This window comes from Rattus rattus, chromosome 3 (genome assembly GCF_011064425.1).
Source record: "Rattus rattus isolate New Zealand chromosome 3, Rrattus_CSIRO_v1, whole genome shotgun sequence".
Lineage (NCBI taxonomy): Eukaryota > Metazoa > Chordata > Mammalia > Rodentia > Muridae > Rattus > Rattus rattus.
In genome coordinates, this window is record NC_046156.1 from 163,749,617 (window position 1) to 163,766,187 (window position 16,571).

The following is a 16,571-nucleotide window of genomic DNA, read 5'->3' on the forward strand; positions in this document are numbered from 1 at the left end:
CGTTCCACACATGAGTGTTGTTCGGATGTGTACTGGCAGCCAGGATAGTAGTTGGGACCCAGCTGTATGACCCATAGAGCTTAGCGGCGGGATTACTTAGATCTTTAGAGAAAAAGTTTGCTGATTCCTGGAAGAACCCATCAGATTCTCTCTCAGCCTGTCAAGTAAGAATGGCAAAAAATCTTATAAACAGCCAAAATAAACATGACCACCAACAGTCACTCGTAGCTGCTGTGCTACTTAAAACATTTCAGCTGAAAAATGACCCCCTTAATTCTCAGCTTTGCCATCTACAAGATGAAGAAAACGAGATAATGTATGAGTGTTCCCTACACACAGAAATGGCTTCATACAATTTTATTATCTTAAAATGAGTACTATTCTTACCGGAAATTGATGTGCACATACAGTTCAGACCCTTTGTGAGATTTCATGATCATACGATTTCGGGAATGGAAAGTGCTCTGACTATTCAAGCCCCTGTTGCATGGGTGGCCCTGAGAAGAGTAAGGTGCATGACGTCACACTCGGTGGCAGCATAGCAGCAGTTATAACCAGAGGCAACCGTCTGGACTCTAGTGTTTGGTGTGCAAGCAGTATGACCTCAGTGGAAATCCCTGGAATCCACTCAAACGAGGATGTAGAAGCACAGGCCAATAGTCTCAGTCCTCCTACCAAGTTCTACTGTAATATGAGTGGCAGACACAGGAGAACCCCAAGACACTCTCCAGCCAGTCAGCCTGGCCTCTGCTATCATGCAAGGAGAGACCTGTCTCAAACAAGAATGAAGGCCAGGACTAGCACCAAAGGATATCTCAACTTTGGATCTCTGAACACATGGAACTCATGTACAGTGTGCTGTCTCTACCTATGCGTCTTTCTCTCCCTCTCTTCAATCCCCCTTTGCTTTTCCTCCACCATCTCACAGAACACACACACACACACACACACACACACACACACACACACACACACACACACACACAAACACAGAGAGAGAGAGAGAGAGAGAGAGAGAGAGAGAGAGAGAGAGAGAGAGAGAGAGAGAGCTTAAAAAAAAAACCCTGACTTCAAATGCAAACCTCATTTTCATGAGTTGTATTGACTGCTACAATCTGCATAGCAAGAACCCTTCTAGCTATGGTTTGTAACAAGGCTCCAGTTCCATACTTAAGAGCGAGTGCAGGGACTAGAGAGATGGCTCAGAGGTTAAGAGCACTGACTGCTCTTCCAGAGGTCCTGAGTTCAAATCCCAGCAACCACATGGTGGCTCACAACCATCTGTAATGAGATCTGGTGCCCTTCTGGTGTGTCTGAAGACAGTTACAGTGTACTTATATAATACATAAGTTAAAAAAAAGAGTGAGTGCTAAGGATTGACTCTCTAGGAACAATTTTCTCCTGCAAGTTTCAAGTTGGGTGGCCACGTTGTTGTTGGGCTCCGTTTTAACACTTCTAGCTCATATCTTTGTACACACAGCTTTATAAGATTATGATACTTTGTCTTTGTCTCTCTTATTCACACACAAAATCAAATATGCATTCACTAGTGTGTGAAGAATGGCCCAAGGCGAGACCCAAATTTATTCTACCCAAAGTAAAGCAGAGCTCCAACCTTCATTTCCACTTCTCCTTCTGATCACCAATCAGATAGGACCTGACTGTTGCATTTATTCCCGTGCATCTGAGCCTGCACTTGATAAGGGACATTGGCAGTGACAGCTCATATAGGCCTTTATTGTTAAACTTGGATAGTTTGGTGGCATGAAATGATTACATTTGGATATACTTGGTATTCTCAATGTTCTGTCCAACAAAGAATAAAAAAACAAAAACAAAAACAAACAAACATGGATTTCCAAGTCAATATTTTAAGGTTTGCTTTGCAGATGAGAACTGAGAACTCCTTTTGATTTGAGAGTACCAGAAGCACTGGCTAGCAGGTGTGGTTTATGATGTTGAAAATGCCTGAGATTGCTCTATTGATTGTGCAGTATCTGTATTTGTCACAAGTGGACCTTTAGAAATCCAGGAATTGCAGGTTTTGAATCCATTTAGTTTAGAATCCTATACTGAGTACATTCTGAATCACTTACTCCCACCAAGCTAGCTGTGTCAGATTTGCCTCTCATGGCTTCTCTGAATGGAGCCATTAGTATGTGGAGAGTTCCAGCACTTCCCACAGCCAGCATAATCCCTGACACCCTAGCCTCATCACTCAGGGGTGGCACTAGGTCTCTGATATGGTAGAGGTAGGTGGGCCTTGTCTGACAACTCCAAATCAAAGTTAAATATCAGGGAAAAGCAAGAACTGCAGCTGAAAGCAACAGCTCTTAGCATGACTGCTGAGTCAGGAGAAATTTCACAACTGGGGGCAGCTCTGAGTTTTCTCGCCTTGCTGATAAACGGACCTTGTTCCCCTGGAGGAAGACCCAGACTATTTGTAATGCTTATACATTGCCACTTTCTATCTTCTGTTTTCCTAATATTTTCTCTTTTCAATTACCTCTGAGAGGCTCAGAATGGCTGTTTAAAGAGCACTGCCTTCCCACCCAGAGAAGATGGACAGCAGGAGTAGCAAGAGCCCTCTCAGGGTATTTACTGCTCATCATTCTGTGTGTGGTACTCAGCAAGGGAAATGACGCTGGCATTCAAGTTAGTGGGAAGAAAATTAAAAGCTTGGATCCAATGAGTCATTCGCTTTTTGACAAAATAAAACTTTTGGTGATAGAGATAAAAGAGTTAAATAAGTAGAATCCGCTGACTAGGACTGTAAATGCTCTCAAGCACGACAGACACATCCACATTTAGGTGACATGCTTCCTGTCAACAGATTCAACGTGTAAGGTCATCTGGTGAAATGTGAACTGGACATTTTAATGTAACACAGCAGATAGGAAGAGGCAGCAACCAGAGGCAATTGAAAAATTACAAGTTAGGTTCAAGGTATTTGTCTGGGGAGGTGTAATTTTCATCTCACAGAACCAATTGGAAGCATTGTCCTAATATCTCCATGATCACAAGTTGTCAGGCTTGCAGAAATTAATCTCCATAAAATAAAAAAGAATGAAAGGAAAGGAAGAAATAAAAACTCCTGAATTATGGTAGCAGAAGAATTGGGATCAAAAGCTATTCAGTAGCAAAAGGGGGTTTTATAAATCCCTAGTTGTTGATTTTCAAAGGATTCAAAACACTAGTAGTCTGGAAGATGATGATTCTGCTTTGATTTTGATTTTTTTGGTCTGGTCTCAAAAAGAGTGAAAGGCCATGAAGTTGGGTGGCTATAGAAATGTGGAAGATCTGGAAGGAGTTATAGGAAGGACAGAAATACCATCAAAATATACTGTATGAAAAAAAAAAGATCACAATATGAGTAGCTTGAGAGGAAAGCCTGGACACACAAGTAAAGAATAATTAGAGTGGAAGACAGTGGAGTGGCCCAGCATGTCCCCTACGGATAACTGAGCTGACATTCTGGGCATACTTGCCCTCTGCCCCATGGGCTTGGTCTAATGTCAACCTTGGAAAATTTGAGGCATCTTCCCTGGAATCTCTATTGACACAAGACCTTCCAGAATCACCACTAGAAAGGGCACATTCATCATCCCTTGAACTTTCTCACAGATTGAGGAACGGTCATTTCTCAGACAGCTAGAGATAACTGTGATTGTAAAATGGTAACTGGAAAACAACTTCTTTCATTTTACCCCTATTTCTTATTCTGTCTCCGTGAACCAACAGGTCTCGAGGTGCTGTGTTTGGCTTGAACGTGAAATGTCCCACATAGGCTTGTGTGTTTGAAAGCTAACAGCTGGTGGGACTGTATGGCAAGGTTAGGGAACCATTAGGAGCTAGAACCTGCTCACATTTCCTGTTGTCCCTCTAATTGTTGAGCACAGATGTAATGTGACTGGCTGGCTTCCTGTCCCCGCCGCACGTCTTCCCTCATGCTGATAAAATATTTTCCCTTGAACTATAAACCAAAATAAACCCTTCCTTCCTTCAATTGCTTCCTGTCAGGTACTTTGTCATAGCAATGAGAAAAGTAATAAACATTGGCTGACATCTGTAATCGGCCAAATTATATGTTTGCCAATATGCTTCAACTCGTCACATGAAAAACACCTCCATCAAAGGAAGAGCTGTCCTGCACCCCTGCCTTGCTATGATGGAAGTGTTATAAAAACTAGATGTGTGCAGTATGCTTGATTGGGATCATGACCTTTGCCCTTTATTCAACTAAAACTGTGTTAACTTCTTTGTCATATATACATCCTGACTTGAGGGTAAGACAGGGTATCTTTACCACTTAAATATTACTATAGTTCCCTACCACCTAAGCTTTTATGATTTAATTTAGGAGGCACTCAATACCGACTCTATCATTTTTAAGGGCAATCACCCACATGAAAAGCATTAGGGTTGATGGGTGCTAGGACACAGAGGTTTTTTTTGTTTCTGCTTTTGATTTTTTTTTAAAATTGTGTATCAGAGGCTCAAATGTACTTTCTGTTTCCAGAAGAAAATCTTAGGTGACAGAATTTCGTCTGATCTTCCAATTACCTGGGTAGTGCAGTTGAGTGAGGAGTCATATTGTCATATGATAAAATCAATTTGTAATTTGAATCCTCACAATTATTTTACTCTTGTTATAATCCAGGACTCTCCCTCCTTTTTCTGACTCATCCAACTTTATATTAGGTACCAGACATAGTGACGCAGGCTTCTAATGTCTGCATTCAAGAAGCTGAGGCAGTAACATCATGAGTTCAAGACCAGTCTGGGCTAGAGAGTGAGGCCTTGTCTCAAACAAACAAAACCAGAAGCATTTCTATGAAATTTTCTCTCAGAGACATTTATTTCAATTACAGTCTTTCTATTCTTCATGTGATAAATCTTGGTACACCCAAAATTAACCTGTAAACCCCACCTACACATGAATTAGGTAACTTCCTTAATGCTGGGAATTGTAGTTCTGGAAAATAGCAAAGCCTCATGGCAAAGTCCAGTGGCCTACAGCTTTGTAGGCCTACAGGCCTAGAAGTGGCAGGAGACCATTCAAGCGGGAAAGTCTGGAGGAATGATCCTGACCAGAGTCAATCCCTTAGTTGATATTTAATATTTAATAAACGTTTGCTTTCAATTTGGTTCGAAATGACATTTTTGTTTTGTTTGTTTATTTTGTTTTTCCTGGTAAATCTCAGGATTAACAGGTACTTGTTTCTACCTTGACACACATCTCTCCTTTGCTGCTTTTTCCTGATGGCCAGTTCTGGGACTCATGTCCATCTGTTTTAGGACTGTTGAGTGCTTCCTGAATCCTATCTCGTCATGTGGTTTCAGGAATCTACTCTTAAGGATAAGTGCTTTCTGGAAAATTACAACAGACGGGCCTTTTAATTTTTAGCCTTATCTTGAGCTACTGTTCAAGTGAGTTGCTTTTCTTTGGGCTGTCTGAGTACCTTTCACCGTTCCTCTCAGCGCCTAGCTTTTGGTACCCCTAACATTGACCTGCCCAATGCCAAACATCTCTTCACATTGCTCCAGTCCATTTTCTCATAGCATGTCATTTTATGTTACATATAAATGTAGCGACCAGATACCTAGACATTACATGAGTGACAGATAGAAAATTAGATCAGTTTTTGTACATGTTTCTAGTGAAATCTAATGCTATTAGCTGTGTCGTAGTATTTATCTCCTTTAATTTTATGTAGAAAATAAAATGATTGTATTATAGAGATAACATGATTTCTTGTAGAAACTGTCTCTACATTTCCTGCATGCTACCATTTTATTCAAATGAGAAATAAACACACAGAATTATAGCTGTGCAGTCCAGTAGGCCAGACATGGATCTGTTAGGGCTTGTCATATGATTAGTTTGAATTGAGATGTTCTATAATTACAGAGCACTCAGATACTTCCAAAGATCCTAAAGATGGGACTATACCTCCTTAGTAATTTTTATATTAATTATATGCTCAAATGATAATTCCTTCATATTTTATGGTTAAATAGAAATCTGCTCTGAAATCTCTTTTCCATATTTCTGTCTGTCTGTCTGTCTGTCTGTCTGTCTGTCTGTCTTTCTTTCTTTCTTTCTTTCTTTCTTTCTTTCTTTCTTTCTGTGTGTGACAGCAGTACAACTGAGGTGATCTCTATGGCTTGCTCTCATTTTATCTGGGCATCTTTGTTTCCAAGGGCATGCATTGTGGGTGTTTCACAGTACATTCATAAACATGGAAAGCAGAGTGAGTGCAGAACCACAAAGCAGAAGAAGTTACACTGGAGGCAGGAAGCTTCTGCATAGATTTAAATGCTGTTGATTTCACGGACACACCAACACTCCCCCTGCCTGACAAGCTCTCAGAAGACTTGGGAGTCTGCAGAGGATGAAACCAACAGTAACTGTCTAAGGTTCACTGTGTGGCACCTAACCCCAATGTCTCGAAAACGATATTGATTTTTCATTTCTTTTACCACAGCATTTCAATATGCCTTAGATTTATTCCCTTCGGGATCCAGGTTAAGATTCAGTGATGGGCATGAGAGCGAGGGTGGTTATAAGTTATGCAGATATTGTTGAATTTATGAACTCTGTAGTTTCAGGGAAGCTTTCAGTTCAGGAAATATATTATCCACATACACATCACACTTCATTTCGTGGTGAGGATTTCCAAGCTGGATTCCCTACCGTGTCGCTTAATTTATGATCTGACCAGGTATATGCACTACCATACAATATTTCAATATAAGTTGTGTTAGCCATCAGAGGAGATGAGGGCAAATTTCAGAGAAGCCAGCTGGATGGCTGATGGATCACTCTCCTACACAGGCTGGGATGCTACGTAGCCTATGGAGCTTGACAGCTGGATGGGTCTTTTTCTGCTCTGAGACGCTGCACAGACCAGCCTAGACAAGCAGAATCAGCCATGCTGCAGCAGGCAGAGGGCAGCTCCCAGAGTTACTTACGTTGACAGCCGTAGTACCAGGAATTTCCTGGCAGACACTCATCACATTTAGGCCCTGTCGTTCCAGTCTTACACTCACAAAATCCTGAGCCATTACAACGATCATGGATTGAGCCCAAAGGGTTACAATAACACTCTGTAGAAACAAGACAACACACAGGCTGGAGACACTTCGAGTGGCTTAGAGGTTATCAACACAGGAGCGTCACTTACTTAGAAGGATCTACTTACTTAAAGGAAGATGTCCATTAATGAAATGCTTTGGCAAATGTGGCTATTTCGGGGCCATTTATTTACTGGCTCAGCCTTCCATGGCATCATTTTTATGATAGGGGAGGAAAAGAGCTGAACCATTCCAAGGAAATAAGACATCATGCTTTCACCAGTAACAGATCATAATGGAGATTCCATTTGTTAGGGCATCTTGTAGATGGTCTAATGAATGCCATGAGAAGTGTGTATATCAAGGATAAATCAATATTCCATCAGTGTAAAATCTGTTTTAAATTATTCAAATGGGTTTATCTGCTGCACTCAATATCTGGGAATGGCTGAGCATTTCAGAGTGCAATATGGGTGCACTTTACTCATTTAGAGGTAGTTTTGCTTTATGATTTGGGACGGTGCCTTAACTTATTTATGTATACCGGGCTTTGAGATGAGCCCTTAGCTGTTGTGTTTGCTGGCCATGGTCACGCAGCTCTTATGTAGCTTGGGTGAATGACCATGAAAGAAAAATGAATTTCATACTCCCAATCTGAAGGAAGATAAACTTTGAGATGTATGTTTGCCTCTGTAACTTTCTTGTCTGGGCAAGGCAGTGGTTTTGCATAATAAAAAGTCAAGGGAATGATTCTTTGATCCCCACATACTCTTAGACAGGGCATTTTAATGTCTGAAGCTTTGGTCTTTAAAGCTTAAGTCAGTAGTGGGGAAACTGTTTTGTCCCCCAACTAGGGGCACACAGGTGGTTTGGAGCAAGGGATTTCTGAGCCGCCTTTCTTTTCCGTGCTACCTTGCTGTGTGATCTGGGGTAGGTTATTATAGCTTTCTGTTTTTCAATCTTCTTTGTTTTAAGATGGGACCATTGTGAGGATCTCTCTGTAAAAGCTTGAATAAAACCATGTAGCCCACCAAAGGACCAAAGCCCTGGGTAGCTCAGCTTAATTATAACTGAGTTGTGTCATTAGCAATGAGGATTTGGAGTTATCATTGTTGACTAGACCTGGAGGTTTTGCTCAAATTTTGTCATTGGGACAGATGAAAATTTCTTCAAATAATGAGGAGGACCTTAGAATTATGATTTATGTTGTGTTAAGTCAGTCTTTAGAGCTCAGCATTCTCATGAAGCAAACAGTTATAAAATTAACAATGGTGTGTGTGTGTGTGTGTGTGTGTGTGTGTGTGTGTGTGTGTGTGTAAAACTAGAATGAAATTCCAAAACATTTCTACTTTTTCCTGGCTTGGCTTGTATTTAATAAGCAGGCTTATAAAGCAGCATATTCTATTCTAATGTGTGTCTATGTGTGGATAGGAATAGTTTAAAATTATTTTGCTGTGGTTTTTAATTTTGTTTATACATTGGGCATGTTGATAAAAAGTTGTTGGCGTTTTATAAGCCATTTGGAGTTATACCCGGGCAGTATGAACCCACACGCTGTTCCAACTAGTCCACAGTGATCAACGAGATAGGCTTTTAAAAAATTTAAAGATACAACACCCAACATCAAATCCATTGTAACTCCCATCCTTTTTAATAAAGATGGACAATGTAATCTTATTCATAAAAATAAATGGGCAAGAGGCATAACGTTTTCCCTTTTTCACCTTGTACACCTTGTACAGTTTTTAAAGATCTATCACTTATGAAGCTCTATTCAATGATAGATGGAGTAATAGGAGTGACCGTGAGGATAATATTTTATTACATGAAATTATAAAGAAAATACAGGGCTGTCGGATTGTAAACCAGCATAAAATACTTTGTGTAACTCAATTAAAACATTATACTACAATTTATTTATGGGCATTAAAATTGTCTTGGGTTTCTTTGGTTCTGTGTAAGGAACCTCTCATTATCTGATTGTGGGTTTCAAGGAGAATTAAAAATAATGCATCATAACTTTGAGATATGTTTAGTAGCTGAGTCCTGTGTTTCTGATGCAAAGCTCGTTAGGGGAATTATTAACAGTGATTACTCAAGGTCAGCAACCATGCATCCTCTAGCTTCCTGCTCAAGTTTGTAGGAAGCAAAAGCATACAAGGATGCCATTTTCATGTAATTCTTGCGTCAGCATGGGGAAATGTCATGTATCTCAGAAGACATGACTGTATTTATTCTTGGAATATGGATGAAATACAAATAAATTCACCAGTAACCACAAAACAGCAATCACTGTGGCAACATGAACTACCCAGCTATATTATATATTTGCTATAATATAAAGGGACTTCAAAACATCTAGATAGAACAGAGATGTGAGCTATTCCCTCAGAGTTCGATGGTGAATTTAATTGACAATTTCAAAAAAAAAATCGTAAGGCAACTTTTGAAAAAGTTTTTTTTTAATTTACAGATGATGTAGATAGAGTTTAAAGTGTCTGAAATTAGTCCCCAATGCTGTGAGGATGAGTTAAGCAAATGTTTTTTTCAATTCCTTTAGTTTTTTTCTGCACTAAATAGCAATTAGTTCTCTATTGCTGAGGTAGATACTTACAAATTAAATAGTTAATGTTTCCCTGTAAAGTCTTCTTGCTTTGCTTTATTTAAAGTATTTAAATTTGAAATACCTTAATTTCACCTATATATGCATATACATATGAGCATGTATATATGAATATGTATATATGAATGTATATGTATATGTATATGTATATGTATATGTATATGTATATGTATACTTATATGAACGGGTTAGGTTTGTTCTAGGGGTCCTAGTCACTTAACTTTTTCTGTTCTAATAGCAGGGTATTTATATATTTTCCCAAGTGGCATACAGCAGAATACATTCTGCATTTAAAATTAACAAAGCTGTGCATCTTTTTGTTTATATTAATATCCTCATGTCTTTGTAACCTACGGGTTAGGAAGGTAATTGGACTCCTTTTTATAAGACGACAGTAGGTAGGCTGCTGTCCTGCAAACAGTGTACTTGAGGCAAAATCTAGGCATCTTTAGTTTGCTAGCTGTGCTAGAGTGGTTAGGAGAGAGTGTTCCGTCTATAAAGTCAGGATGTTCTTTCCTAAGAGTATATAAGTTGGGGCAATATGTCTTTTTCCCCCAAAATATAAAAGAGGAAATTTTTTTATAATACTTACCCTACTGTTTTGTTAATGAGAATTAGTTGTTTTGTTTTGCTTTTTAATTGCAGGTCAGTGCACGCTTTACCAATGTTTCCTGTCCACTTGCTTATGAAAAAGCCAGGAGGTTTAAATGACTTACCTAAGGCACATAGCTAGGCAATAGGAAATTGGGTCTTGAACCCAGCTCTCCAGCATCTAACTCCAGTACTTTCTCCACTAATTCACAAATAATAAATAAAGAAGCTTTTGAAAGAGATAGAAAATATTGCAGATATAAACGGTGTTGTGCAAACTTGGTCCCAATAAAGTCAAAATAACCATAGAGCTATTCAATGATAGTAGACAAGAGTGTCCATGTTTGTCACACTGAAGGCAGAAATTGGGGATCCATGACACACGGTTGAATTGAAAAACTACCTCTTTTGTTTTTTGAATAAAAAGATCACTTTTCATTTTCTGTCTACTATGCTCTAATTTTCCAACTTATCAACCCTACTGAACTTTGTCTCTGGAAAACTCTGCCTGTATAATTATTGGTGTGGTGACAAGCATCACACTTCAACTATACACATTTTTAAGAGTAAGTTATACAATGAAATTCCATTTATTGTTTCTCTATCAGGCTCTCTCACGCCCCTGTTTTGAGATAGGGGCTCATGTGATACAGGCTGGTCTCCGTCCACTACGTATGCAAAGCCTGCCTCAAATTCCTGGTTCTTTTCATTCAACCACCACTTGCACTGGTGCCCCAGCTTTCCTGGTTCCAGACTTCCTTCCTAGGAGTCAGGGTCTTCATACAGAAAGGAGACGAAACCTTTCCAAAAGGGAAGAAAATTATTCTGGCTGAGAATATTCAGTTACGGTGGAGGGATGAGGCTCCTGGGATTTCTTTCCAAGACCCTATTTTCTATGGTTCATATACCTTATGATCTAACAGAATTTATAACCTGGAGAAGTTTTGAGAAATTACTCTTCCTCTGGGAACAATAGAAAAATCCAATAAATGGAATTTCATTACTGTAGATAGAAAAGGTAGCAAACGTTTGCATTAGACCTTGCTCATAGCTTTCAATTTTTAATAGCAACATTTTAAATAAACCAATATTTGTAGATCATTGTCAATTATACCTGAGTTTCTACCACAAAGTTTCTTACCTAATATAGTTAATTATCATCTTAAAGGTTGAATGTACAATTTGAGGTGAATAAAATCAGATAAAAAATGATCAGATTTTAAGATTTCATGCAAAAAATTAAAGGGACGAGAGAGAGAGAGAGAGAGAGAGAGAGAGAGAGAGAGAGAAAGAGAGAAAAGAGGAAAAAATTCGAATATTCTTCATTTCTGAAATAGGATTTCTCATGACATCATCTTTAAAGTAACAATATAAGGAGTCAAATTCCACCCTCCCGCCAAAACCAAGTATGGCTTTATCCAAATGCAAGCGAAATTTCAGTCCACCAAGGATATTTACTTCGTTGAGGATATTCATTCTGGCTCAGCTGTCGTGCAGATCCCCAGCTTCTTCACCCTAACCAGCTCCCCATAGCTCCAAAGGCACAGAACAAAAGCTGAAATCGTAATGGAACTGACCTATGCACACATTCTCATCGTCCAGCTGTGCAGAAGCATTTCTGAAGTAGCCCAGCCTGCATAACTCACAGTGCTGCCCTCTAGTGTTGTGTTTACAGCTCACGCAAATGACTGTGTTTAGCAGATCGATATAACTGCACCGATTGGAGTGGCCGAAGCATTCACAGTCTTGCAAGGAAGAACAGAAATGTATACGGAATGTATACGGCAGCAGAGAAATAGCACGCTACATGCTTGGGTGACATGAGGGATGGAGAGAAGATGGCGGCATGGCATTACATATATGGGAACCAACGTAACACACGGTGACGACAGGTGGCTGTTTCAAGCAGGATAGAAAGGTCGGACAAACACTACGGAAGATTGTTAATTCTTGGCAGACAAGATGAACAGAAGCATTTGCAGGTGCACACCTTTTAAAATTTTGGGAAGGCTCGGTTTCAACGGATGCAAAAGTCTAATTTTGCACATGAAAAACTTTACTGACTTTGCATCGTTCCTCCCATTTCTCTCTCGTCTTTAAAGCCCTAAAAAGAGGTACGCGTATGAGCAGCAGCAGGTGTGTGGGTCTGCTGACTCCCATGGCTCTTTTGTCTCATTGTTTTTCTTTTATCTCATGACGTTGGTGGAGTTTTATAGACATCATGGCAAGTTCATAAGGATTGAGACAATGACACAGGTTTTGGTTTTCTTCCAATCATAGGAGGATAGAATACTTGTCTCTTTCATGTCAAATATATATGATTATGTGTTATAGAAAACAAAATACAGGGAGATGTTTTTTTCCTATGGGAAAACACTTAAAATCTCCTTCTCTTGAGTTTCTTACTATGTCTAGTACTAGAGGGGAGTTCAGACACCTACTGTACCCCAGATTCCTTTTCCCTTTTCTCTTTAAAATGCCAGAGATACCCAGGAGGTCGTAGGAGTGGCACGGTATGAACTATAGAGACATGAAGAGAATGGGAGAGAATGGGAGACAGGGAGTGGTTGGACAGTCATTAGCTTTTCTCTCTTACATCTTACCGAACTCAAGAAATTGTTTAAATCTAATTCCACCTTCAAAAAGAAATGGTAAAAACAAAACAAAACAAAACAAAAACCCCAGTGACTTCATTAGAATAATTAACTATTTAATAACCCTTAAAAATTTGGGAGGGACAGTTCAGTGGGAATCAAAGTATGAGGATTTGTTTAGCTGACATTTATAAGAAATGTGAACTATGATTCTGCATACTGTGTTTGTTTATAAAGACTCATCCCATTAATGCCTTATATTACCCAGCAACAAAGCCAAACAAAGTAACTATTTGAACCCACTCATTTATCCCTTCTTTCATTCAGTATTTTATTGAAACAAAACTATTAGAGGTTAATTTACTCTATTTTTTAGCTTACAAAAATCTTTTTTAGAGATATTGCACCTTCATATCAGAGTAAAAGTGTGTATATAAATTAAGAGAATAACAAGAGGTGATATATACATACATACTCATATAAATATGCCATATATACTATATTTATTATGTCTCAATTTATCAGAACAGCGTGGATTTATTAATCAGAGATCTGGTTACTGCAATAAACACTAAGATTAGAGTCAAGATCCTGATGATAAGAAATCCAGTTTGGCCAGAAGAAGGGGAGGACACAGGAGATGACGGAAAGTAGAAGAAAGCCATTACAGCGTCAGCAACATATTGGATCTAGTTGCTTAAAGAGAAGCAAGAACAAGGCGAGAATCTGGAAGTCACGTGGCCTTTACTGGAGATCAGTTATATAGGTGTGGAGGGAGTAGGGCTGTGGATGAAAACAGGAAGGACCAGGTGGAAGAAAAGGATTGAGAGAGGCTGTGGATCTTCGGTGTGAGAGTGAAAGGATGGAAATAAAATGGAGTGAGACACGTCACAGTACTACCAACAGCAGTCCAGTTACAGATCTGGAAGTGAGTCACTTTGGAAAACAAGTCACCCAACCCACAACACTTTCATTTCTGTGGTGGCACTAACTATTCATGGGTCCTGTTTGAAAATCAAATTATTAATTTGATAGAAGAATTGATAATAGTTATTTGAGAAAGCATAGTCTAGTATATGATTGTATTACTCTAAATGTATTTCAAAAGGTAAGTAGATAGTAAAAGTAAAAAAAAAAGTTCTAGGAAGTAGGCTGATGACAACTTGATTTTTAAAGATTTTTCTAGAATGTTTCTGAGACCTTGGAAAATCTGTCTTTTCTGGTAATAATATATTTGAGAATATAAAATTAAAAAAGTATTTGAAACTTATTTGGAAGGCATTAGAGGAATATATAGATAAACTATATATCAATTATAACCATTCATTCATTACATTATATAAAATTTGGGTGTGGTTAATTTTGGTATGTTTCAATTTATTTGGAAGTACTTTTATAATAGTTTATAAAAATTACACAAAGGGATAATTCATAAATGATTATTATACTGTCCTATTATTTTTGGGCTATTAATTTACCATCCTTTATATCTAGTTTTCTATTCAAGCACAGAGCCATGCATGATCCTACTGATACAATTTGACTTGTGCTGCACATGAAAAGTCCCAAGGTATGATTCTAACAATTTGATGACTCTTTAGTTCTTTATTCCCCTGACTTAGCACATCTTCCCTTCTCTTCTTGTGATGCCTAGAATCTATGGTATCTTCTTAGAACCTCATTTCCTTCTCTATTTTCCACTCCCTTCTTACTTCCACTCAATCTTCTGGGGAAAACTGTTCATGACTAAATTCAATTCTCTACCTCACCATGCTAAAATGTTAGCAGCCACACACAGATGGAAATATAGTTCCCAACTATTTTGGAACAAGTCTCACTTGAAGTTTCTGCTCATTAACTACAGCTGCAGCCTCTGGGTTACCTGGGTTAGTCCTTTCCTAAAGAGTCACAGTATAATTCTAGGCATGGATCTCTTCCTTCCACACTAATTGTTTTTGTTGTTATATATTTGCTTTTTGTTTTCACACTTGTTTCAGAGTTTATTCCTTGAGTCTTTATGCTTTTTAGATGCCCCCCACCAGAAATTTTTAAGAGTTTAAATATCATGTATATGTAGACTTTAAAAGCATCTCTAGAACACTCCAAAATATTATTTTTCAACCTGAACCAACTCTCTAGTTAGTGAGACTCCATTCAGATGTGTGTCTTACAATTGGCCCTTCTCACCATCTCCACTAGTAGATTTAAATAATGTCTTCATGTTAAGTTTGAAACTGAGATGCTGGGGTCCCTTGCTAGCTCTGTTGCTGAATTAGTGGCCGCGTTTTAAGAAATACCAAGTCCATCTGTCCCACTGCTTATGTTGCAATGCCAGGGTTCTCCTTGGCAATCTCTTCTTTTCCCTGCCCTCAACAAGTCACTGAATCAGTGCACCTGGCCACGCTTTTAAATCTGTGGCAATGTTGACTTCTCACCATCTCTACCATCTCATCCTTAGCTACACAGATAATATCACCTTTCACTGACAGTGTTGTCATCTTCTCGAAGCTGCATTTCCTAGCCGTGAGAATGACCCGATAGAAACTCAGATTAGACCAGGATGCCCTACTCCTCACCATCCTAATGGCTGCCCATCTCATTCATATTAGAAAGTTCACTGCTTCTTTAGTTTACCAACCCTTGGCTTCTTCCTGACTCTTTCCACTCTTTTCTTCGTTCTTTTCTTGCTGCAGGACCCCTCCTTATTGCTATTGAAACACACTGAGCCAATTTCCATGACTATATTGTTTTCTCTTGGGTAGGTCAGATATATTCCTGGCCTGACATCCCCTCAAACACTGCTACCTCCCAGCACTTTGAGTCAAGTCCAGGCCATAGAAAATTCTCTGAGTACTTCACCTGAAATAATAACCCTGCCACTTAAATATACTAACCTTCCAATATCTTGATCCTTTTTATGTTTTTATTAGCATGTATAATATCTGAAAATTGCATTTTAAAAGGTCTTGCTATCTATTCAGTGTAGAGACATGTGTGTAGACCATATCTGCTTTGCTTGGAGCTGTAACCACAGAACTTAAAGCCTTGCCTGACATACGCTAATCACTCAGAAATTCTATTGAATGAGAAAATAAATGAATGAATAAGAATCCTAAAGTACTCTCCCACAGGAGACAGAGGAAAGCACAGAGGAAAGAGAGGTTTAAATTTATTCTTCTACCACTCAAATCCCAAGAGAGTCCATCTACATCCTACACATTATACCGTTTAGAAAAACAGCACCACACAATAAGATATAACTGAGTTAGTGATTATATTAGCTGAGCAAATGCATCTGTGTACGGATCAGTTTAGGAAGAAAAAAAAGTAGCATTCTGCACATTGCTGTGCCTTTATATTTTTAAATTTCAAATCACGTTGTAATATATAACGTAACAGGCGTGTGTTATTGCATCGGTAAACAGAGCTGAGGTCTCTAAAGCACACATTCACGAGTACATGGCGTGACAGCGCAAGCACAGGCAACGAATTTATCAAGATTCTCGTGTACCAGGCACCTTATGTGAGGAGGTAAAGTGAAAGAGGTCCAGTCATGCATGAGTGTGATTGACACTTAGAGTACACTTCGTTGGGTTGGGCTTTACTGTGCACTGTAGGAAACATAGATGTGTCATCAGCCTTAGAAACAGTGGGAAACCCCAATGTGCAACAATCAAATATGTCTT